Below are 25,513 nucleotides of genomic sequence, written 5' to 3' on the forward strand. Positions count from 1 at the left end.
CACAACGATATAAGGCCCCTCCCTCTCCAAGAAGCGAGTGGGGTGTGTGCTTGTGGGTGAGGAGCCAGGTCAGCGTGGCCTGATGAAGATATTTGCAGAAACCACTGACTCCTGGTCACCTCATCTTCCCTTCTGCCAGCGCGTTAGAAGGAGGTCCCTGTGCTTGAGCTCAGAAATCAGGTTGGGCCCCAGGGTAGGGTTGGAATTCCACCCCAAGGAAAGGCTGAGAGAATCTTCTTTTAAGACCTCAGCTGGGTGTGGTATCAGTTAAGCCCAGCATACACAAGGCTGGAAGCAATTTCTCTGCCCAGCTTCTCACCCATGGCAACTCTTTTCAATCATCCATTTGAACTGTTCCCCAAATGTGGTTCTCACTGTGGAGGGTGGACACTTGCCCCAGCTCCTCTGAAGCTTCGAGACCCCTCCTGACTCTACCATTCTGGGCCTTGTCCAGAGTTTTTTGAAGATAGTTTGTTTGGGATTTAATCTTTAAAAAAAATTATATAAAAATGTATGTTTATTAAATAACAAGCTTTCATGACAGGCTAATAACTATGGAAATTTTAGATACGAATATAAACTATGTTTTGAGATATCTCTAACAACTATCACCTGACATGAAAATAATCTGATTTCTATTGGTGCTAGCCACAGGCACTATTAATACTACTTTTTTGTTCTTTTAATAATTAAAAAAATTGAAGTGTAGTTAATTTACAATGTTGTGTTAGTTTCAGGTATACAGCAAAGTGATTCAGTTTTATATGTATATGTATATTTTTTCAGATTGTTTTCCATTATAGGTTATTACAACATATGGACTATAGTTCTCTGTGCTATACAGTAGGTCCTAAAAAACAGATACTTCTCGGTTTTAGCCCATACTATCCTTAAAGTATGAGGTGTTTTGGATTTTCTCCCCTTGTTTAAAGTGTCCACAGGCCAAATCCACCAAGTATAATATATGATACATACAGTGCTCCCATTAGGAAGGGTGAGGCAGATCCCTGGGGACCCACCTGGGCAGGTCTCCAGACATGCTGTGAATGAGGAAAGCAAATTGTAGGTGGAGGATACAGCTACTCACAGCCACAACAGCAAGCAAGGAAATAAAACTCCCTCCAAAACAATATTATGAGCTTGTTTTGGGCACATTATGTGGACGTGTAAATAAATAGAAAGAGGCTAGGATGCATTCTCAGGAAAATGAGGGGTGGTCGTCTTTGGGGAGAGGAGAGGGAGGAGGCAGAACGGGGGTTGGTGCACGGGGACTTTGGCCTTATCTGTAATGTTTTAAAGTTTTATGAGAATTAGTTGTCTAATTAAAAATCGATATTTAAAAAACTTTGCTCTTTCTGGTGGTTGCTGCAGACTACCTGTTTTAAGCTTCCAGCTGGCATTCTGCACCGCGGGGGGCGGGCTTGTGGGCTCTCCATCCTGGAAACCCAAACACGTGCAGAACGCCTTGCATACCAGGCGCTTTACCTGCGTGAGCTCATGTGTCATCAGCCAGCCCTGGGTGCCTGCAGCCCGATCTCTGGAGCCTTTGATCTGGTTCCTCTCAGCTCCTGCCCTTCCAGACTCTGGACCTAATTTCTTCAGCGTCTCCACAGATGGCAGCCCCTCTAGCCGGGCCGTGTTTTGTTGTTCTTCTCTGGCTGCCCTGACAATCGTTCCCTTTCTCTCTCTGTCTCTGCCCCTCCTCTCTTCATCGGCACAGTTCGTGGCTGCCAGTGGGGGAAGACTAGGCAGGGAGGAAGGCGTTTTCAGTTTTGTTTCTAATCTGCTTCCTGAAGCTGCCCCTGGGCTGGATGTTACAGGAATTTCTGGGGGCCCTTCTGGGCTCAGCGTGATCCCCCAAAGACCTGATTATTGCACCCTGTTCACTCACTTGTCCTTCAGGTATTTATGGGTCCTCTACCACGTGCTTGGAGCTGTACTGATCACAAAGTCTGCTGCCCTGTGGACTTGGAACCCATCTACCTCCTCCCATTCCTGCGGTCACTCCTCCAACCAGGCCATCGTCACCTCTCACTGGGAGCTTTGTCCCTCCACACATTTCTCCTTCTTCCAGCCAGAGTGAGCTTTCTCAATCCAATCTGCTCATGCCCCTGCTTTGCTGAAAACTCCCCATGGCTTCCCATTGGTCTAGGGTCAAGTCAAACACCTTGATATGGCCCACAGGGCTGATGGGTGTAACCCCAGCTTACACCTTCAGCCCTCCTGAGCACTCGGGTCCCCACCCCCAAGCTCTGGTCTCTGAGCCCTTAACACAGGCCTTTCCCTCTGCCTGCAGCACTTCGCGCTTCCTCATTCTCCCTGGCTCATTTCTACTTAAGCTTGAGGTCTTAACTTAGGCAGCACTTCTTCCTGGCAGAAGCATCCCTGAACCTGATCCTCCCACCTGAGTTCTCTGCATCTTTCTCTCAGGCCGCTTTTCACACTCTGTATAATTGTAGCTTAAATTTGTCTGTCTCTCCCACCAGACTCTAACGTCATGAGTATAATGTCTTGAATAATCACAATGATAACGCCTACAACAGAGTGAGCTCTTTCTTACCTTAACACGTGCCAGGCCCCATGCTAAGCATTTTCTGTGCCTCCCACCATCTAATTTTCACCTCCCTTTGAGGCGGGAACCATCATTATCTCCATGTTGGAGAAGGAATTGAGCCCTACATCAAAAATGTGCCACAGTCGGCCAGTTAGTAGATGGTGGAGCCAGGACTCACACCCCAGAGGTCTGAATTCAGAGCCCACACCTCCCCGCACTGGGAAGGGCAGGGCTGTACCTGTCTGATTCACGGTCATATCCCTAGCTCCTAACGCGTTGCCTGCCATCTAGAAGGAACTCAATAACTATTTGTTGAATGAATAAATAAATCAAGAGATGTTCGGCGATGGGCAGCAAACATAATCCCTGCTAGGATTAGTTCCCTTTAAATGCAGTGAGGGGAAGCAGAGCTACATTATTGAGCCACACCAGAAAGCACTGGCATACATAACTAAGACAATCTGAAGACTCTCTAGCCAGGCAGCCCCACTGTGGCTGTCTGCTGGGCTCGGCTGGGCTGCCAGGCCAATGGGATTTGATAAGATGGGGCTGGACACACAGAGACGGTCCCGGAGTCTGGGGAGGGGCTGGGGACCCCCTGGACCTGGTCGGGAAAGGGCCGTTTTGGGAGTTTCAGGTTAGCAGAGACCCGATAAGATCTGAAAACAGCACTTACTGTGGGGAGATTGACGGGGAGAAAAACAGTCCACAGGACTCGAATTTATTTTATTCTGTCCAAAGTGGGATTTCTGCTGCTGATTGAAATCGGTGGTTCTCAACCAGGATAATCTTGATCCTCAAGCGATATTTGGCAATATCTGGAGACATTTTTGGCTCTCACAGCTGGGGGGTGGGGAGTGGTCCTGCCACCTGGTGGGGAGAGACCAGGGATGCTGCTAAACACCCTACAGTGCACAAGACAGCCCCACCAACCCCAACAAGAAATGAAGAGGCCCCAAACGGTGTGAGTGCCAAGGTTGAAAAGCCCAGATTTAAACGATGGAATGGGTGAACCTGGGGACTAAATGACGTGTGTGGACGTGCCTCCTGTGCCGGCCTTGACTCCTAACAACGCAGGCTGTGGCGGGGGAGGGACTAGAGGTGACAGATGCCCTTTCTACTCCCCCACTCTTTCCCCAACCCTGGAAAACATTACCAAGGACTCGGCCCCTCTCTGCGGTTTCCCTCCCCTTCTCCCCATTCCTCACAGTTCTGTTATCGCTCCAGGATCAAAAGTTTGAAACATTTGGTGCCCATATTTGAGAAAAGTGAAGCGGCTGGGTCTCAGATGTGAGCACGCTTGGCCCACTTCCCCCAGGGACTCTGATGTAGGAGTGTTCACACTGCTCATAACTTTGGGGGTCACTACCAGAAGGGAGCGGGATGAGAACAGGATGGGGAGGACATTGGGCACTGTCACTGGGCTTTGCCCAGGCAGAGTGTGTGACGTGCTTTCCCATGCCCCAGCTTCTGGTAGCCTGACCCCTTCCCCGCGGTCCATGCATATTCATGCTGTAAGTGTGTCCTGAGCACTTCCTATGTCCCGGAGACATTGTCAGGGGCTGTTTGGTTAGCGGGATGCTTCAACCTTCAAGGCGAGTATAGTCTCTTAGGAGAGAATAGGACTCTCTGTCTCTTACTCTGTTATTTCAGGTCCTACAAGAAGCAGACCCCAAGGTAGAATTAGACGCGCAAACAGTTTACTGGGGGAAACACCTGTGGAGGATGAGGGCCGAGGAGCAGGCAGGGGTGTGACACCTGTGAAAGGAGAGAGGGCAGGAACAGGGCTTGGACAGGAAGTGTCTCAGACCGCAGTGCAGCTCTGAGAAGGTGTCATTTGCCGGTTAGAGCCCGCATCCTGCATGAATGGTACCAGTACCTACTGTGCCCAGCTACTGGCTCCTTCCCACCCTTGACCCTTGGCATTGCTTCCGTGGCCTTTTCAGACACCTCTGCAGGAACCCTGGACCACTCCTCCTCCTTTCTCAGAAAGCAAGAAAACGACGGAAGCCCAAACTCCTGCCTTGGAGCTGTCCAGGCCCCCAAGTCTGGCTCCACGGCCGCCATCCGTCCTTAGTCCTTTCCCTGCCGCTGGCCCGTCACCCTGCCCAGGTGGCTGGGATCTGTTGCCCGCTTAACCAGGCTGCTTTCAAAGCCCGCTTTTGCCCGTCTGCTCAAGTCATCCTCCCGCCCAAGAGTGACTTTTCTTTTCCTTTAGTCAAAACTAAATCTACCCGTTGCCTGGCCTGAGCCGACTCCCACTCCTCCCAAGCTTTCTTCAACCCCCACTGGAATTTCTGTTTTATTCAGAAGCACTGAGGAGTTCCCTGGTGGTCCAGTGGTTAGGACTCAGCACTTTCACCGCCATGGCCTGGGTTCCATCCCTGGTCTGGGGACTAAGATCCCGCGAGCAGCACGGCGCAAAAGAAAAAAAAATAAAAAAAAAGCACGGCCATAAATGAAGACCTCGTTGCTTTCCAGTTGTCTCAGCTGTTATGATTGTATTTCTTTCCTTTTGTAAAAAAATTTTTATTTATTCATTTACTTTTGGCTGCATTGGGTCTTCATTGCTGTGCACAGGCTTTCTCTAGTTGCAGTGAGCTGGGGCTGCTCTTTGTTGAGGTGCGCAGGCTTCTCATTGCAGTGGCTCCTCTTGTTGCGGAGCACGGGCTCTAGGCGCATGGGCTTCAGTAGTTGTGGCGTGTGGGCTTCAGTAGTTGTGGCTCACAGGCGCTAGAGCGCAGGCTCAGTACTTGTGACCCACAGTCTTAGTTGCTCCGCGGCATGTGGGATCTTCCTGGACCAGGGCTTGAACCCATGTCCCCTGCATTGGCAGGCGGATTCTTAACCACTGTGCCACCAGGGGAGTCCCTATGATTTTATTTCTTAAACTAGCTTCCAGGACAGCTAAGGACACGATGAATCAGTTCTCTGTCCACCATCTCTTCTTCTTTCCTTCTCATCCTTCCTTCCTTCCATTTATCAAGTATCACATTTGTCAGTAGAAACTTGGTCACCTTCAAGGTCCCAGCTGGGCCCCAAGTTGGCAAAGTTGGGGTATTTTTTGGTCTCTAACTGGCCTGATCTTGCCCTTTCTCTTCCCTCTCTGGGTCCTGGTGACCTCCAGCTCCCTTTTCTCTGGCCTCCCCAAATTAACCAGTATTCTCAGTGCCCAGATTCATGCAGAGGAACCAGTTACTGGTTCCAAAATGTAATTTCTCCCTAGGGAAATTTTTGACTAGGCCCCAGAGAGTTGAAGGGATAAAATTCTAATGAATTTGATACATGAACTGGACACTATACTGTCCAGTACAGTAGGCACTAGCCATGTGTGGCTATTTAAATTAATTAAAATTAAAATATAGTTCCTCAGTTATAGTAGACATATTTCACGTGTGGCTAACAGTGACTATATTGGCCTGCACGGGTAGATTTCCTCATCACAGAAAGTTCTCTTGGACAATGCTGAGAGAAGGAAAGGCATTTTTAAAAAGCAGGTGTGAGCTATAGCAGGAACTTTCTTCAGCCCTGAATCAGCCCTGTTTAGGGGTTCTTGCCTTGCTAAGAGAAGAGCCATGTCTTTAAGGCTTCCTTGTTGAGCTGCAAGGAGGCCCCTCTGAGCCATTCCCAGTCACCAGAGATGACCCTGCAGTGAGCACAGGCCTTGAGGTCACGGGAGCTGTGGTCCTGGGGGTAATGAATAGGCCTCTGGTCACCTCCCAGGCCTGGGTCCCTGGCCTCTCGCTCTGAGATGCATCTCTGGATGGCCAGATATCTCTGGCCACTCCCAGCGACCCTCCACTGCCCGCAGGAAGGGGAGGCCTGTTCTGCATCCGCATCGGCCCGGGTGCAGAATTCCTAATGCACTGGAGAGTCGACATTGGTAGCAGCAATTGGTATCAATTATTAAGCAGAAAGCCCAAGGAGAGTCTGTGGAGCAGTGGAGAGTGTGGGAGGGGAGGGGGAACAGAGAATAGAACCTCAGGAACGGGGAGTGAATGGTCCCCGCCCACTCCTGCCAATCAGTATTTGGGGTGATTCTTCTCCTTTCAGTGGGCTTCCGACCAACCTGAATGTGCTCGGGAGTTAGACACCACGATGCTGAGGGGACTTGAGGCCTGAGATGAGCTGGGAAGGGGGCAGGGCAGTGTTCCTCCAGGTCTGCAGGGTGGTCCTCTAGAGCAGGGGCGGGCACACTTTTTATGTGAAGGGCCAACTATTTTAGGCTTTGTGGGCCTTACGGTTTCTGTCGCAATTGCTCAACTCTGCTGTAGCACAGAAGCAGCTGGAGACAATATGTAAACAGATGGGTGTGGATGTACTGCAGTCAAATGTTGTTTATAGAGACAGGTGGCAGGCTGGTTTGGACCCTGCTCTTCATCTAGGACCTCTGTCCTCCAAGTGTGATCCTTGGACCAGCAGTGTCACCATCACTTGGGAGCTTGTGAGTAACGCAGAACCTCAGGCCCCACCCCAGATCTCTAGAGACAGATCTGCATTTTAATAAGTCCCCTGTGCCTATGAAGTTTGAGGAAAGAGTTTAAAGTTATTCTGGCGGGGGGGAATCTGGTCAGAATCAGGAACAATGGGTAGAAATGGCAGGAAGTGAAATTTCATCTCCACATCAGGATGTAATTTCTATCCAACAGAACTGTCCTCAAAGGCAACAAGAGGCTGTTTCTGGAGGTAGTGAGCACCCCATCGCAGAGGTGTTCAAGGAAAGCTAGATAACCACTTGCTCGGGATGGTAGGGAGGACTTGGGCAGGATAAATAGCATCATGGCTAAGAGGCCTTGCTGGGAGGCAAGCTGCCTGGGTTTGGATATTTCTTGGGCAAAAGGATGTCTCCCCCATCCTTATTTCAGATTCCCTGTCCATCCAATGGGGTAATCAAAAACCTCACAGGGCTGTGTTGAGACTTCCTTCACTTAAAGTACTGCAACAGCCCTTACTATATACACTGAATGCTAAGTGTTACTGTAGGTTACTTAATTCTGTAACAGCTATCCATATTTTTGGTGGGACTGAGGACCAACCTTTGTATCTAAGGTCTCGTCTGTCCAACTCTGAGATTCGAGGTGGGGAAGAGGGAGGATGTGGGGAGTAGCAATCCTAGCCAGTGTTTTTTTTTTTGGTATTTGGTGTGAGCCAGGCATTATGCAAGCATCGGTTAATGGCTCTCAAATTACTTTCAGATACTTGTTGCCCTGGAAGAGCAGATAGATTATAATCTGTTGCTGCTCAAACACTCTGCGTGTTTCAGCTTTGGAAAAGTCAAATCGAGCCCAGAGATGAAGTGCTTGGTTTTGTCATCAACAGATTCACACGGTGTTGAGGGCCCAGAACTCCCTAGAGCTGGTCAAAGAGCCGCCTGGTTTGGACACATCACCAGCTCAAGTCTCAAGATGGCAGGGGGGCCAGAACACTTGACTGCAGAAAAGTAAGGAGCCCGCGGACTCCAGATCCTATTCGTGTGGAGGCACCCGACGATGTAATGTCCCTTCTGTCCTCGTTGTTTTGCGTTTATGATCCCCGACCATAGGTTTTCGCCACAGACCTTGGTTTGGATTCTTGCTCTGTCACGTCATAGCTGTGTGGTCAGGGGCAAGCCTCTTGACCTCTCTGAGCCTTGGTTCTTTCCCTTATCAAAGGGACTGATAATGCTGCGTGCTTCACGGGGCCGTGGTGAGGATGAAGTGAGAACGTGTGAGACTTCTAGGAGCCGTACAGATGCTGGTTGTCACTTTAATGAATCCTATAAGCCTTTTGAAGTCTCTTCCTTCCCCACAGTGCTTGCCACATAATAAGGGGTTAATACAGACTTATCGAATGTGAGAGGAACGGATGACCTTCTCCTACAGAAGGGGAAGGAACTGCTCCTGGGGAGCGGTGAGGTGAATGCCCCCTCCCTGCCCTGTCCCCCTCCCCTGAAGCCTACCCTTCCCCACCCCATGTCCACAACTCCCACCATCCTTTCATCTCCAGCGTTCCTTGTGTGCTGCAGAAGTTTCCATCAGCTGGTGGCGGGCCTACCTACCTTTCTTCCTCGTAACAGCTTTGCCTTGACTTTGTGGAAGCCAACACAGAGTTCTTATCTTCCCAAAGAAACCTTTCAAAAGACAACACACTGGATTTTTTATGGTGTATGTGTGTGTTTTAGTTTCAGAAGGTGGGCTGGAAGGAAAGTAAAGATTGCCCTTTGTACCCAAGGGCAGTATCCAGCCAAGCTTAGGAGCCCTTTCTCACTGTTTTCAACTCTCCCCCATCTCCTTCCTTCCCTCCTCCCCCCATCATATAATTTTTTGGTACTTTTTGGTTAATTAATTTAAAGTGACGATAGTCCCAGATGAAGCTGTAAATTAGTTTCAAATGGCGCAGCCGGGCCACCCACTACTGGAAGATCATATTGCAGTGACAACATTAAAACTTGAACAACCCTCAACAAGGCGGGAGGAGGGGAATCCTAAAACCTCAAGTAAAAACACATTTCCAGCTCAATTCCTTGCTGCAGCCCTTAAGAAAGTGGAAACAGATGGATGGTGGCTTTGATAATGAGAGAGGCAATCAACTTTAGATTAAAAAAAAAAAAAAACCACCCTGAACCCTACCCAAAAAGGATGAGTCTGACAGTAAAATCCCAGACACATAACATTCCATTTAAGAGGCTATTGACATATTAGCCGGGAACAGAGCGGGTTCTGAGAGAGGTCAGTCCTCCTCTCCTGGAGCACTCTGCATTGTTTCCCTCGCCTCCGAAGCCAGAGCGCTCAGCCCCCTAATTGAAAACATTGCAGTATCTTTGGATGTTAGTGATGGTCAGATTTCCCCTGGAAATCACTAAGTGTTCTCGGGAGGCTTGGCTGTTGCCTGCCGCCCGATTCTAGAGAGCAGGAAAGACATTTCTGTTTTTAATTTAACTTAATTATTATTATTTTTTGGTTGTGTGTGTGTGTGTGTGTGTGTGTGTGTGTGATTTTTTGGGAGGCGGGGGACAAGATACCAGGAACAAAGAGAAGCAGTTCAACATTAAGAGAAAAGAAAATGTTGAAGTCATGAGATCAGGACTCATGCCTCGATCTGGCAAGCTGTGTAGCTTGGGATAAATTCTGATATTTCTTGGGCCCAGCCTCTCCGCGGCATGTGGGATCTCCCCGGACCGGGGCACGAACCCGTGTCCCCTGCATTGGCAGGCGGACTCTCAACCACTGCGCCACCAGGGAAGCTCTGACATTTCTTCTGCCTCCATTTTTTGTCTGTAAAATGGGAGTGAAAAAGCCTGCTGGGCAGGTTCTCAGTGATGGAACTGGGTAGAGTGTGGGAGAAGCTGTTAGAATAGGAACCAGGGGTCTGGGACTATTTTTCCAGCTCTGCCACTTGCCAAGCCTGGGTCTTGGAGCCAGTTCTTACTGTGGGCTGACCTTCAGCTTTCTGACTGTCTGACCAGGGCTGCCATTCCTGCCCTGCCCAGTGGCCAAGGCAGGGAGTGAGAGCTAATGGATGGTGTGCACCTGCTGGACTACCAGCCCTTTGTCCACGCCTGGCACGTGCTGGGCCCTCGATAAATCATTGTCAAATGAGTGAATGAACCCGTGAAGAGGCTTGGGCAAGGAAAAAGTAATACTGCTGGAGAGCAGTGCAATTAAATTGACTTCTCGGTAATGGCAGCACTTCCTCTGGGGACTTTGTCGGAAGAGACATGCCATGTGAGTTTCTGTGATCCAGTAGGTTGCTTGAGCCCCCAAAGAGAAGAAAGACTCAAATGGAAAGAAATCTTGGTTTGGTCCAGAGAACATTTGCACGTTCGCCGGTTCAATCCTTTTGGAAAATATGGAGATTTGGTTCTGATTCAAGTTTCTGCTCAGGCTTATTTTCAAAGGCTTTTTGGTAATATTTATAAGCATCATGGGGACAGGGCCTTGGCCTGTTTTATTCACTGAATATTCTAAGCATCTAACAGGTGTCTGACACACAGGAGATGCTCAATAATTAAGATAGAAATAAACACAGGAATCTCTCTCTCTTTTCTCTCTCCACCTCCCCCATCCCCACCCCCAAAGCCAAGATGAACACTGAGCCTTGACGGCTTCTGTACAAAGTGGTACTTGAGAGCCGTGGCCTTCTTGAGTGGAGAATTGCTCAGGACAGGTAGCTGACGCACCTGCAGAATTGCCCAGTGGGAGTCAGGGGATCACAGGGTGGGAGTGGGTTCTGAGTGCTTGGGGCACTGCCATTATTATAATAGCCCTGCTATTATTCATATCCTCCCTGGCTGTAGTCACGATCTCTGGAGATGAGCTTCTTGGGTTCACTGCCTTTTCTGAGCCCCGCTCCCTGCTCTGGGTAGTTCCGGTTTGAGGGGATGTTCTCTATCAGATGTTCTCCTCCAGCCAGGGCCTGCTCCCTCCACCAGCTTCTCCATACTCTGCAGCCTCCCAGTGTGTCAGAATCCACTTGTATTTCTGGTGAAAAGGTTGTTTACTTCAAGGGTCCTCAGGGATGGAAGGAGCAGCAAGTGAGAACCAGGGCCCTGTTGATGGAGCTGTGAGGGCTTAAAACTCATTCTGATGGCTTGTTTGGACCCTAGTCAGTGCCCCTGGCAAGACAGCAGCTGGATTATATCTGTGGGTGTGCTTGACCTGAGCTCTTGTCATCTCCTCTACTTTTCCCTTCCACCTCCACTTCTCTCCTCCTCCCTCCTTCCCTTCCATCCCGTTCCCCTGCCCAGCCCCACTCTGAAAATCTAGGGTTGGGAGGCATTAGGTTGAGGGGAGATCAGGAGGTCGGCTGGAAGGAATTCTTCCATACTTTGTAACAAGCAGCTCTGGCGATAGCATGCCCCTCCAGCCACTGGTGGCCAGCCATGAAGAGCGTTGATCCCCTAGCTGTTTCTTTGACGGGACGAGTAGCTCAAATCATGGCACTGGGATAGTTTTGAGATGAACTAGCTATTGTTAGAAACATTTAGAAATGTCTCCCCTGTGCTCCAATTTCCTCCTCTCTGCCAGTCTTGGCTCTAACAGCTGGAAGAAATTTCTCCTTCATCTGCTATATTCAGTCTCTCACTAAGCTCCATCAATTTTGCCTTTGAAATTTCTTTTGTACCCGCCCCTTCTCTCGTCCCCACTGCTAATCCCCGAGGCCTGGCTCTCATCTCCTTTGCACGCTGAGCTGCCTCCAGAACCTCTTGGCAGAGTTCCCTGCCTCTGGTCTCTCCGTCTTCCATCCATCCTGTACAGCCAAGCCAGACTCATCTTTCTCCGGCTCCTTTTGCATCTTAGGATGCCTCAGCTCAAATTCCCCAGGCTCTCCGAAGTACTTGGCGTTGCCCAGACAGTTTTGCAGCTCCCTCGGCCTTAATTTCTTCTTGGAGCAGTGGCTGTATGAGTTACCTGTGGCTGCTGTAACAAATTACCACGAACTTGGCGGCTTAAAACCACAGAAAGTTGTCCTCTTACAGTTTTGGAGACCAGAAATCTGAATTGAGTCTTATGGGCCTAAATCCAAGTGTCAGTGGGACTGTGCTTCCTTGGGAGACTCCAGGGGCGAATCCTTTTCCTTGCCTCTTCCAGCTCCTGGTAGCCACTGACATTCTTAGCCTGTGGTCATATCACTCCTCTGCCTCTGTGGTCAATCTTTTTGCCTCTGTGGTCAATCTTTTTGCCTCTGTGGTCACATTGTCTTCCCCGGGTCTGCCTGTGTGTCAGATCTCCCTCTTACAGGGACACTTGTGATATACTTAGGGCACGTCTGGATAATCCAGAATAATCTCCCCATCTCAAAATCCTTAACTTTATCATCTCTGCAAAATCCCTTTTGCCAAGTAAGGTGATATTCATGGGTTCCAGGGATTAGGATGTGGATATTTTGGGGGACCATTATCTAGCCTATCACAGGCTTCTTATCTATTCAACACTTCAGCAAATATTTATTGAGCATCTACTATGTGCTGGACTCTGTTCTAGGCAGCAAGAGTCATTAAGACTAATGATCCTTTTCAGACCCATTCTCCTGCAGGGTGAACTACCCTTATCTGGGCTCTTTCCCTCCTGGAATGTGGTATTATCACATAGCACGATCATCACATTGTATCACACTGGTAACTGTTATATACCTGTCCTCTTCCATTTCTACGCGCCCCTTGAGTTGAAGCTAACTTACTTATACCGGTATTTAGGGCTAGATGGGACTCGGTGAAGGTTTGTTAAGTCAATGAACAAGTCTCTTATTGCTTCCTTTCATTCTTCCTAAATATATTTCCAATTTGCTTGGATACTAAGATGGCTTCAGTAGTACAGTCTGCCTCAGAATTCTATGTTTAGGGTCTGACCTTCTCAGTGGTCATCTCCTTGGGTCTGGGTGATGGGATGTAGCTGTTGAGGGCATCTATCATTCTCCTTTGCTTGGTCCCCAGCAGTGTTATGTACAATTATTTATTTAAGGCTTCCCATCAGTCATTTCTACTGCCCATTGGCTTTGAGGGGGTTGTGGGATAGGGGAAGTGAGAATGTTAGAAGACTGCGGTCTGCATCACTCGTGGGTCACATTTCCTGAGGGTGTTTCTTCTTGGTGTCGTCCAAGCATGGCCCGTCCACACCCACCACCTCTGGTAGGACAACACAATCAGTTCAGATCTGCTAAAACAGTACTGTCTGCTTCCATTGGCAGGTGAGACAAATCCTCTCGGTAAGGCCTTTTTCCACAAGTCCTGACATAATACAGAAGTGGGACAGACCCTATTAGGTACTGCCTTGTGCTGTTGGTTTATGATTTTAAAGTTGATCCCTATTTCCCTGCCTTAGGAAAGCAAAAGTGTATCTAGGACAATAAACTAGTGGTGCCAACCGGAGGCGTATGGATTTGTACACAGCCCTTGGAAGTAAGGGGCATGTTTATAGCCTAATGTCTAGAAAGCATTTTAAAAGGCAGTCTGACTCATAACTTCACACTTACTGTCTTAAAACCTTGGGCTTTCCCCTTTTCAGTGTTCTCTGCGGCCCCCGCAGGCACTGGCATTAAAACCTCACTGATGGGCTTCCCTGGTGGCGCAGTGGTTGAGAGTCCGCCTGCCGATGCAGGGGACATGGGTTCGTGCCCCTGTCCGGGAAGGTCCCACATGTCGCGGAGTGACTGGGCCCGTGAGCCATGGCCTCTGAGCCTGCACGTCCGGAGCCTGTGCTCTGTAACGGGAGAGGCCGCAGCAGTGAGAGGCCCGCGTACCGCAAAAACAAAAACAAAAAAACCTCACCGATAACTGTTTCCTTAGGTACAGCAGTGTGTGTTGCTTTTCCAGGTGGAAAAGAATCTAAGAATAAAGATCATCACACACACACACACACACACACACACACACACACATACACACACATCCTTGTAACTCTCTGGACTCCCATAGAACCTAACAAAGTAGAACTTGGGTGATAGATACTTGGATGTCAATTAATTGTACCATGTTTTCCCAGCTGTGTCATTCACTTACCTCTTAGATGACCTTTGTTACATCCCTATACCACTCATTCTGTCATTTGATTAACATTTGTATTTAATTTATCTCAAATGTTAGCTTGTATAAACTTATTTTGAAAGGAAACACTGCATCTTTACCATAAATAGAAAACCAATATCAGGTATCATAAATAGAATGTAACTGTAAAAATAAATATACTGAAAACCAAACAATTATTTACCCCAAAATGGAAATAAACAAGGAAATGCAGAGTAATAAAAATCAAGTTGATTCACAAAAACAAGATCCTCAGTGAGAAAAACAGAATGGCTTACGACCAGTCAGTAATAAGAGAATATTAAGCTTAACGTCATTTGATTTAATATGACCGTGTGCTTCTATGTCAGTTAAATTACAGTGTCTTTTAGTTTTGAGTGATCAGCACTAAAAATTCCACCTCACATGCGTCCATGGTCAGAAAGGACACCTTACCATTGCCTAGATGGTAAATTTTAAAGATTTAATTTTTATTTATTTTTGGCTGCATTGGATCTTCGTTGCTGCAGGCGGACTTTCTCTAGTTGTGGCGAGTGGGGGCTACTCTTCGTTGCGGTGCACGGGCTTCTCTTGTTTCAGTGGCTTCTCTTGTTGCGGAGTACGGGCTCTAGGTGCCTGAGTTTCAGCATTTGTGGCTCGCAGGCTCTAGAGCGCAGGCTCAGTAGTTGTGGCTCACGGGCTTAGTTGCTCCGCATCATGTGGGATCTTCCCAGACCAGGGCTCGAACCCATGTCCCCTGCATTGGCAGGCAGATTCTTATCCACTGCGCCACCAGGGAAGTCCCCAGATGGTAAATTTTAAAAATTAAAATGTTTTCCTATGTATTTTTTGGTACCTGTGAAAGAATATATGTATTCATCCCTTACTTCATGTGACATTATGAGCCATAATTATAAAATGAACCTACCCCCATCTTAAGAACATTACTAATGAGTGTACCTTCCTCTCTGATTCCCATCCCTGCCTCCCTCCCCTCCCCTCCTCGGGGAAAAATTGTCTTGAATTCCTTTACATTTAAAAATAGTTTAACCACCTATGACTTTCCTGAACAGTATGTTATTTAGATATGCTTGAATATGAGCTTTTTAAAAAATGCTGTCATACTGTCAGTATCTTCTAGGCGACTGGATAATCAATTATGGTGTGTGTATGCAAGGGGGTGTTGTTTCAAGTGAAAATGAGCACATTCAGACTGCATGTGGCTACTTGGATTAACCTTGTGAGGTAGCTCTCACTCTGCTCAGGCCAGTCCCAGCTTTCACGTTAAGTGGAATTTAAGGGTGGGTCAAATGAAAAGGATTCCCTTTCCTCCACCTTTCACACCTCAATTACTTCCTGTGGAGAAAAGAGTTATAGCTGCCCGAGGCTGCTCTCCTTAGAAGGCCTGCTGGCAAAGTTGTCCCTTGGCTGGCAATGGGGAACTTGGGTTAGGGAAGGGTTCTCCCCATTCCCTGGGAAGAGTGGCTCACTCTGCCTAAACTGTCCAAACAGTATGATTCATGCTGAACGCCTGCCTTCCTCCCGGGAGTCAGAATTTTGGTACATGGCAGACAGACGTGCCTATGTGGCCAGCACTCCCTCCCTCCTTCCTCCAATAAGAATCATGGGCACTGAGTCTCTGATGAGCTTCCCTAGGAAACAGCATTTCACATGTGTCAGGACAGCTCATTGCTGGGGAGTGAGGTGTGTCCTGTGTGACTTCACTGGGGCAAGACTCTTGGAAGCTGGGCCAGCTTTGCATCTGGATGTTGCCCCATGCCCCTTTGTCTTTGATGATTTTTCATTGTATCTTTTTGCAGGTATAAATCATAGCCATGAATATGACTGTGTGTTGAGTCCTGTGAGTCTTCCTGGGATCGGTCTTTGGGATCCTGAGACTCCTCCAAACCTTTTTTTTTTTTTCCTGCACCACCCTGAAACCTGAATAGAGGGGCCTTGGCTCTGGGCTTTATACTTTGGAGGGCACTGAATCTCTCTTTCTCTCTCTCTCTCTCTCTCTCTCTCTCTGTCTCTCTCTCTCTCACACACACACACACACACACACACACACACACCCCTCTGATACTTGGGATCTGGAGCTCAGGGCTGGCCCAGCAATCTGTAACCCTAAAAGACCAGCCCTTATAACTATCACCATTTAGGCCCACGGGAAACCCTTCTGCACATCTCTTGCCTTATGTCCTGGAAAACGCATCAAATCCCATGAAGGTGGAATGCCATACACTTCCAACAATGTTAGAGGCAGGTACCACCTCAGAGAGCCGGAGAATCTGAACAGGAGAAGTGCTTGGGTAAGAGAAAGGCCAATTAATTAACTTGTCACATCCTTCCTCTCAGCTTGAATGCAGTAGATTCTTGTATAGAAAATTATTGTTTCTCGGCATGCCAGACATTCATTTTCTTGTTTCTCTTCATGTTCCAATTCCTGGTTCTGGAGATAAGAATGAACACAGTGTTCACGACACTTGCGCATGGACACTGAAGCATATTTTACTATAGTAAGCAATTCATATGACTCTTAGATTTGTATATATATGCAGTTCCAGACGTCGTATGTGTGAAGCGTGACATTAGGTCCTTACACTGATAACTAGCTGGACCCTGAATCATAGAATTGCAAATTGTTCTATTTTTATAAAAATATTTAATATCTAAATTTTCAAGAAATTAAAAAGTTTCAGCTTTCTTTGAGTACCTTTGGTTAAAATAGTTTGTATTCATTAATTGTGACTTATATTTTGCCTTGTAACTTTGGTAGCAATTTAAAATATTTTAGAAGAGAAATAATTTTTACTAAACTCATATTGAATTATAATTTTTCCAATTTTTACATATATTTTAAGGTATTTTAAAAATGAAAGTACATTCACAGTTATTCCCTTTGTATATACATTTTATTTTGTAATTATTAGATGATTATTGTCAATGGAATAATGTTTTGTGAAAATGAACATACTTGGAGATTTTGCTGAAGTGAAGGCAAAAAATAAAAGAAATAAATATAAAATAATACATGAGCTATGGCTCTCCTTATTTTAATACTTATCCAAATATCACCAGCCCATTAATGGAACAGCCAGATGCACACAGTGATAATTAAGTTCATTTGTCTTCGATGGAAGACTTTCAGTCATATAGAAGCCACAACTTCATTAACTTTTTATGTCTTGTTATGATGAGGATATTTTTGTTGAGGTAGAGAGAGCATAGAGCATCATATCCGATGTAACATTTGGCTTGTGATTTAACTTTTGCCCATGTACACACGTGATGTGTAGCCCTCAGGTTCGGGCAGGCCTGCTTCCTCCTTTCTTTACACACAGCCCTAGAAGGATCTGGGCTCTGGTGTGCAGCGAGTGCCCAGAAGCTGTGTGGACCAGGCCACAGCTGACTCAGTGTGCGTGTGTCTCCAGGACCAAGGTCACACCAAAGCCAAGGGAGGGAAGAGCCCCAGGAACCTCCCCAGATGGCCTCTGTGGGAAGCCTGGAAAAGCTTTCTCTATGAACACCCTCCGGTGTCTTCTGAGCTGGGAACATGGATGCTGGGAAGGCACTCAAGCTGCGGGCCTGGCCAGGGGGTTCAGTTTTAGCTCTGCCACCTTCTGGAGAGGTAACTCCAGAAGGGCAAATTTCCTGAACCTCTCTGATCTTGTTTCAACATGTGTAAGGTGGGAATACTCATTCTCACTTTTCAGCCTTGTTGTGAAAACTGGAGGCTTGTGTTTAAAACTCATAGCACGGTCCCTTGGATGTGGCTTAATCCATGTTAACCCATGTTTTTGGACAGTGAAACTGAAGAAAGATGTTAAACAAGAGGCTAAAGTCATCCTGGTGGTTAGTAGAAGGAAGAACCCAGGCATTTTAATGTTCCTTCCATTCGCTGGGCCCTGATGACCCGCCGTTCTTCTAAAGCCCACCTGCTCTCCTGCCCACACCCAGGTTAGGAAGGATGCCTGCCCTGCGAGGCGTCCTGGTCTGAGCACCAGTTCACTTTCCTTGGAATCTAGCTCTGAGGATTTGCAGCCAGGGTGGGCACACACTGGAGGTCCCCTTACCTGTAAGTTATTCCACCAGTAATCAGATTTCCTTCTACTGTGGGGAGGCAGCCTGTGTAAATTCACAGAAACCTGGGAACAGATGATATAAGGGTCACCGGAGCCTCCTTGCTGCCTAAAATGCAACATCCAGGAAAATGATTTCTCTGGGCACATAAGTTACTAGGGTCCTGGGGTAACCATAGCTCAGGCTCTGATAATTCCCTTAATGCTGTGTTCAGTGATGGAGTGTTCATGGCCCCCTTGGCAGCCCGCCTGCGTGGCCCTGCTCTCTGAGTTCAAGAGCCTCAGTGACACCTGCTGTTGCCGAGGGAGGTGATATATGTAGAGGGAGGACGGGCAGAGGGGAGGGAAGACCACTCCTTTCCCAGCCCCTTTTCTTCCAGGCCGGTCTGACTCAGGTTCAGAGACCCTTAGTCCTTCTGGTGAGCCATTTGGAGGGCAAAGACACTTTGAACCATGGCACAAATCACTAGTCATTTGCAAGAGGATAAAATTAGGTACCTACGTCATACTACAGTAAAAAATTCCAGATGGATTAAAGATTTGTGCATCAAATATACAGTACTAACAAATTAAAAGGCAATATAGGACTATGTATATGTAAGATTGTTTTGTTTTACATATAATCTGAGCTGTCATCCTTTTCTAATAGAGTTTTACAGATAATCTCACATATATAGTCTTACAAGTCCAGGTGGAGGGCATATGTCATATATCTCAGTCTCGATCCTTATATCTCTATGTCTTGGGGTGGGGAAGGCCTTTCTAAGTCTGGCACCAAATCCAGAAGTCAACAAAGAAAAATTTGGCATATTGGACCACCTGAAAATTTAAAAAAGCAAAACAAAACTGTACCGTGAAAGGCACCATAAATAAAACATAAATACATAAATGACAGCCTGGGAGAAACTATTTGCTATACATCCTAGCAGGAAAACTGTAAATATCCATACTATAGCAAGTGTTCCTCCAAATCAATCAGAAGCAACATAGATGGACAAATGCAGGATTCACACACACACACACACACTATACAGATGGTCCATTCAAGAAGAAAAAAATGTTAGGGCTTCCCTGGTGGCGCAGTGGTTGAGAACCTGCCTGCTAATGCAGGGGACACGGGTTCGAGCCCTGGTCTGGGAGGATCCCACATGCCACGGAGCAGCTAGGCCCGTGAGCCACAACTACTGAGCCTGCGCGTCTGGAGCAAGAGAGGCCGCGATAGTGAGAGGCCCGCGTGCCGCGATGAAGAGTGGCCCCCGCTTGCCATAACTAGAGAAAGCCCTCGCACAGAAACGAAGACCCAACACAGCAAAAATTAATTAATTAATTAATAAACTCTTACCCCCAACATCTTAAAATAGCAAGAGGAGTTAGAATGAGAAATTGTTTAAAAGAAGAAAAAATTTTTAATTATTTGATATCTAAAACTGGAAGAAAAAACATTGTTTGATCTCACTAATCATTAAAGAAATATGGATGCAAACAACATTGTGGCATTGTTTTCATTTTTGCCTACCCAATTAAAAAGATTGATAGCCTTCAGAACTGCTGAGAGTGAAGAAATGAGCTCGCACACACTGTTGGTAGGAATGAAAATCCTCACAACCTTTTTGAAGGTAATAGCTCAATAGATATATAAACTTAAAATGCGCTTACTGAATAACCCCCCTATCTCTCCTCTAGGAATTTATCCTCCCAAACCATGGCATGAATGAGTAAAGATGTAAGTGCAAGGGCATTCATTGTACCATGGCTTACAAGAGCAAACATTTGTACAAATTTAAATTTCCACAGCAGAGCATGGTATATCTGTGTAGTGGAATCCTCTTCAACTCTTAACAAGAAGGTAGATCCGTGTAGCAGGAGGTAACATTTTTCTGAGTATTTGCTAGGCACTGTTCTGAGTGCTTCCCATCATGACCTTGTTTAACTCACTCAGGGCTTCATAAAGTAGATGATGTTGTCATCATCCACACGTTGCAGAAGAGGCACGGAGAGGTTATTAACCTCCACAAGATCACACAGCTGTGCAAAGTCAGAGCTGGTATTTGAACCGGGCAGTGAGGTTCCTGAGACACCAACCAGGAAGGAGGGGTCACTGATAAAATTTGTGTTAAGTGATAAAGCAAGTTGCAGAAAAATATAGCATAACTACATTTTGGTGAAAATACATGTGACTATATATATAATATGTACTATTTATATGTATGTTGCATTACAATAATTATGGAAAGTTTAATTTGATGGGAGTGATTGAAGGGGCAGATTTATTTTCTTCCGAAAAAAACGGTGGGATTAAAAAAAATAAAACTAGCTCCCTTCTGTTTTTATTTTTATTTTATTACCCATGCCCACTTGACTTGCATGAAATAAAAATGGCCCAGTCTGGTAACAAAAATACATCCTTGAAAAATAACATATCCTGTTCACACCAGTAATGAAAAATCCCAGTTTGGGAAATACAGCTTTTGATAGTTATTATTTAGCAGTAGATAAATTACTTTAAATAAAGGCTTTAAAAATGATTTAAAAGGTAGTATGTCATCGTCGTAGAAAAGGTGGAATTATAGAGCTGAGAGAGTGAACTGGTCATCTAATGGGTTCCAGGAAGCTGGGACCTCCTGCTCTGTGGTCCCTGCTGCATTTATTTCTCTCTTTGTTTTCTTCCCAGCATCCTGTTTCCATGACATGCTACTCCAATCCCCCAAACCCAGAGCAAGCCTGGTCAGGGGTGGGGAGTCACCATGCAGTTGAAGAGCCCTGACCCAACCAAGTGATGTCACAGGAGCTGGTCCAGGATGGAGATCCTGTCCATTTGCTGGTGGCCAGAGTCACAGGGTTACAAGACCTCCAGCTGCTTGACTCAAAAGGGCACCCAGGGCACAGCAGGCACTTGGGCTCTGTGGTTCTGTCTGGGGTGATTTTGCTTCCTGAGGACATCTGGCAATGTCTGAAGACACTTTTAGTTCTTACCACTGGGGAGTGGGTGCTACTGGAATCCAGGGAGGAGTGGGCAAGGAAGGCTGCTAAACATACTATAGACCAAGAATTACCCAGCCCCAAATCTCCATAAGGCTGAGATTTCAAAACCTGCCCGCCATTAGATCCCCTTGTCGGTCTTGCAGCAGGAGGGATGGGGTCCTGAGGGTCCCACCTGTGGAAGTTCCTTGGCCGGTATGCCCCTGTTCTAGAGGACAGGCAGGTTTCTCCAAGGCCAGGTGGAGAGAACCAGCCCAGTCCACCCCAGGCGCTGCATTTCCCAGGAGCTGGGAGGAATTAAGTTATAAGATATGGACTAACATTGATACAGTGTGTGACAGGTGACAGAGTTCTTCCTCTGTGCTGGGGTTCAGTACAGGCTGGGGTCCTCTGCACTGCCGCCCATATTGTTGGGGTCCTGGACATGTTGGGGGGAAGGGGAAAGGCTACATCTTCTTCTCATTCTTTCATGAAATGAGTTCCTTGTCATAAACTCCCCAGTCTCCCTTTGATCACAACTCTGACGGTTCAAACCCTTCATGTTATTGCAGGTTCCGCTTGTGGGTAGGAGGCCTTCCCCAGCAGATGTGAAGGCAAACATACTCTTTCTCCCCATGCTGTGGTATCCTGGAGACTGGTGAGCCGGAGCTAGGATGCCATGACATCAGGTGGGTTAAGTGTGGGCTTCATGTACCCGATCCATATCATGTAAGCTTGGAGGGAGGGTGGGCAGCAAGGGCTGGCCAGGGAGGCTGGGCATTCGGGAGATGGACAGGGTTCCACGTGTCAGGTACTTCACATATGTTATTTCACTTGCTTCTCATGACAGCTCCTTGAAATGGGTTTTATGATCATATCTATTTTTTAGAGGAGGAATTCAAGCTCAGACAGGTTAATTAACTCTGCCAAGCTCATGTAACTAGAAAGTTGAGCTCCTGGAAAGGGTGGGGGGAGCTCTCTGGGCCATCATGGGTTCTGCAAGGGCGGATGAGAACTGGACAAGTGTAGACTGGCAGGAGAACCATGGCCCTGGGACACGTTTGTCCTAGGTTAGTGGGCACCGTCACCATGCCATGGAGCAGGGCAGCTTCGGCCTGGGATGAAGGAGTGGGATCACAGTGGCCACTGGACAGAGCATGGCCTCTCTGGGAATTGGAGGAGGTAGGGTGTGGGGAACTGGAAATGATCAATAGAGGGCAGAGGCCACCAAGGTGGGTGCTTAGAAGGGCCTGCAGACCAGAATAGGAGTGGAAATACTCTGAGGGGCTGAGACATGCTCTTCACTGCATCATGTGTGTGCCCTGTGACGGGGAACTGGGGTGTCCTGTGTTAAATAGCATGTGACTCCCTGGGGAGCATCTCCCTTCTGTTGATGTCTGTGGTTAAATGCACTAGCTTCTTGGCTTCTTAGAGTGATCTAGAAAAAGTGCCCCTCTGGGTGGGTGCATAGTTCAGAGTTTGGACTTGCTGTCTGCCCCTTTAGTCAGATGCTGATGGAGGACAGCTGTAGAGGAGGTCTACAGGCCTACAGGGCAGGGCGTGCGTGACCAGAGAAGAGGAACCGTGGAGGGTGGGTCGCTGCGTCCAGGCCTTCAGGCGGGCAGGGACTAACTCGTACCTGCATCCGCACGTACAGCTCCTGGACCTGAGCTGGCACAGAGCGTGCCCAGGCAGTGTTTGCCGAGAGGATGAATAGAAGAGGGTCACCTTCCTTTTGACTCCTTAGGGTGAGTCTTCAGCCTTCTTTGGAAGAAGATTTGGAAGTGAGGAAGAGAAAGCTATGGGTCAGGTAAGATGGAGGGGGGAAGCTTGACTCATCATGTCAACTTCATAGTAGATGCTTTTGAATCCTAAAAAAAATAATAGCTGAATGTTCTTGAGTGATGGGTTACCAGGAGCCAGCCACGGTGCTCACCCTTCTGTGATGGGCAGTTTTATATGTCACTCTGCCTAGGCCTGAGTTTCCAGTTATTCAACCAAATGCTAACTTAGGTGTTGCTGTGAAGGTAGATGTCATTAAAGTCCCAAACCAGCGACTTTAAGTAAAGGGGATGATCCTAGGCAAGCTGGGTGGGCCTGATTCAATCAGGTCAAAGGTCGTAAGAGCAGAGCTGAGGCTTCCCTGAAGGAGAAGAAATTCCACCTGGGGCCTGCAGCTTCAGCCGGCGTCTCAGTTCCAGCCGGCCCTTCCTGACGGCCTCCAAGTGGATTTCAGACTCACCCAGCCAGCCCCACAATCACATAAGCCAATTCCTTGCAACAAACCGCTTAGTGTATATCTCCTACTGGTTTTATTTCTTCGGCTGAACCCGGACTAATACACCTTCATATGGATCAATTTATCTAATCCTCGCAAGAACACTGTTAGAGTTGCTGTTGTTGTTCCCATTTTAAACTGGAGCCCAGAGAAGGCAAGCAGGGAAGCCAGGATTCAAACCGCAAGGCTTTTCCCTCCAGGGCCAAGTTCTCAACTGCTGCCCCAGAGAATCTCAGGGAGTGAGTCACGTCCATAGCAGCCAGTGCTGGATAGCCGACAGGCTTCAAGATGGACCGGGCAGTTGTGATCGGCTGACTGGGACGGTGTCGTAAGGGAGGGAGTGGCCGCTACGCAGAGCAAGTTACCGCAGCAGTCGGCCCTGGGGGAAACACACACATCTCGATGTCACCTTCCAACAGCAATATGTCCTTTCCTCTGAGCTCCCTGACATTCTGAGTGCGCACAGAATGTTCCCTCAACCTTGTATTTGCTTGTATTTTGTTTTAGAGTATCCTCTGGTGGTTGGTTTTCTCACAGGGCTGAGCTTTCTAAAATTCCCTGAAATGTTCACCATCAGTCCTCTAATGGGAGCTCTTGCCTCTGATTCATTCATTCATTCAAAGTGACATTGAGTTACCCTTCTTCACAAAGGAGCCCCAGCTTGCCCAAAAGAAGAAAGTTAGGTGTTGGCTCAAAAGGAATTCAGAGGCATCTGATGACTTGGCAGGAGTCCCTGGCTGTGCACATGCCACACCTGGATGAAAATTACCCCTCCAGAGTAGCAAGTGAAAGAAAAACCTTTGGGTCCAATGTTTGGAGTGCTGATTTCCCATCGTTTAAAATCATGGAGTAGACGTGAGCTGCATTCGATTGGTCTCCACGTAACAGCTCAGACTCTGTATGCCGACCCCCTCTGCTCCCTCCCGGTTCCCCTGCCCGAGGCCCTGCAGTCCTGAGGGGGGCTGAACACGAACAGACCAGGAGCTGGTGGATGGAATGCGTCCCCTTCTAGCAATGCCTTTTGGAAAATGCAGAGTGGAACACGAGCCAGAGTAGTTGTGTGTGAGGTGGGTGTGGGGTGTGTACACGTGTGTGTACGTTTCTCTGTGTCAGAGGAGGTGTGGGCAGCGGGTAGAAGGAGGGTGGCTTGATAATGAGCAGGGACTGGGTATTTGTTCCAGCCTGAGGGGTAAGGTTTGAAGCCACGGGACAAAACTGGGCTCTGAACTCATGGGGCCTCCAGGAGCGTGGCTGAGGACAGAAAGCTCAGTCCAGAGGGAGCAGAAGAGGGACAGAGACCAGTGCCTATGGTTTAATGACAGTTCCAAGGATTAGAGTATTTTCATCCTTTGTTTCTTTCTGTCTCTTTGTCTCTGTGTCACTGTCTTTGTGTCTCTGTCTCTCTCGTGTGTGTGCCTGACCACTCTTTTTCTTTGGAAACAGGAAAGCAATTGAGTGGCTCACAGAATCCCGAGGAAGAAGAACACTCAGACCTTCTAAAGGCACAGGGACAAAAGGAAGAACCACAAGCAAAATCACTCCCCAGGGCTTCCCTGGTGGCGCAGTGGTTGAGAGTCCGCCTGCCGATGCAGGGGACACGGGTTCGTGCCCCGGTCCGGGAAGATCCCACATGCCGCAGAGCGGCTGGGCCCGTGAGCTATGGCCGCTGAGCCTGCGCGTCCGGAGCCTGTGCTCCGCAACGGGAGAGGCCGCAGCGGTGAGAGGCCCGCGTACCGCAAAAAAAAAAAAAATCACTCCCCAGAACTACTGCTGACGCCCTGCTGGCTCCTGGTTGTCACCCAGTGGCACTGCAGCTGTACAGCTGGTGGACCCAGGTTGCTGCCCAGACCAGAATCAGGGAGACCCGATTCATAGACCTGGCAGACCTCTGCTGGGAGACTTAGCGGGGGGTGACATGAGTCCTCAAAGGACCCACCAGCTGGCTAGGTGGGGTCAGCTAGAGACAGCTTTAGGATTCTGGTTTATTGCTGGAAATAAAAGAGACAATGATGGTCAACTCTTGTGCTGGTTGGATCCCACGTGTAGACAAGGAATTTCAAACTCTAATTTTACCCTGGAACACCAACAATCCCGTCCCTAAATTCCCCTAGAGATGTTAGGGCAATCTCTAACCTCTAGTAAGATGGATGGATTAGCGAGAC

The 25,513-nt window shown here is 47.8% G+C and overlaps 1 long non-coding RNA gene across 1 annotated transcript; it reads left to right on the forward strand.

Annotated features, from left to right (window-relative positions):
• Positions 1 to 20,811: 20,811 nt before the first annotated feature.
• LOC132420863 (uncharacterized) lies at positions 20,812 to 25,346 on the forward strand. The gene is made up of 3 exons (XR_009518459.1): positions 20,812 to 21,762; positions 22,821 to 22,883; positions 24,795 to 25,346. It is a non-coding gene; the product is annotated as an uncharacterized lncRNA (long non-coding RNA).
• Positions 25,347 to 25,513: the final 167 nt, after the last annotated feature.

The sequence above is a fragment of the Delphinus delphis genome, chromosome 2 (genome assembly GCF_949987515.2).
Source record: "Delphinus delphis chromosome 2, mDelDel1.2, whole genome shotgun sequence".
Lineage (NCBI taxonomy): Eukaryota > Metazoa > Chordata > Mammalia > Artiodactyla > Delphinidae > Delphinus > Delphinus delphis.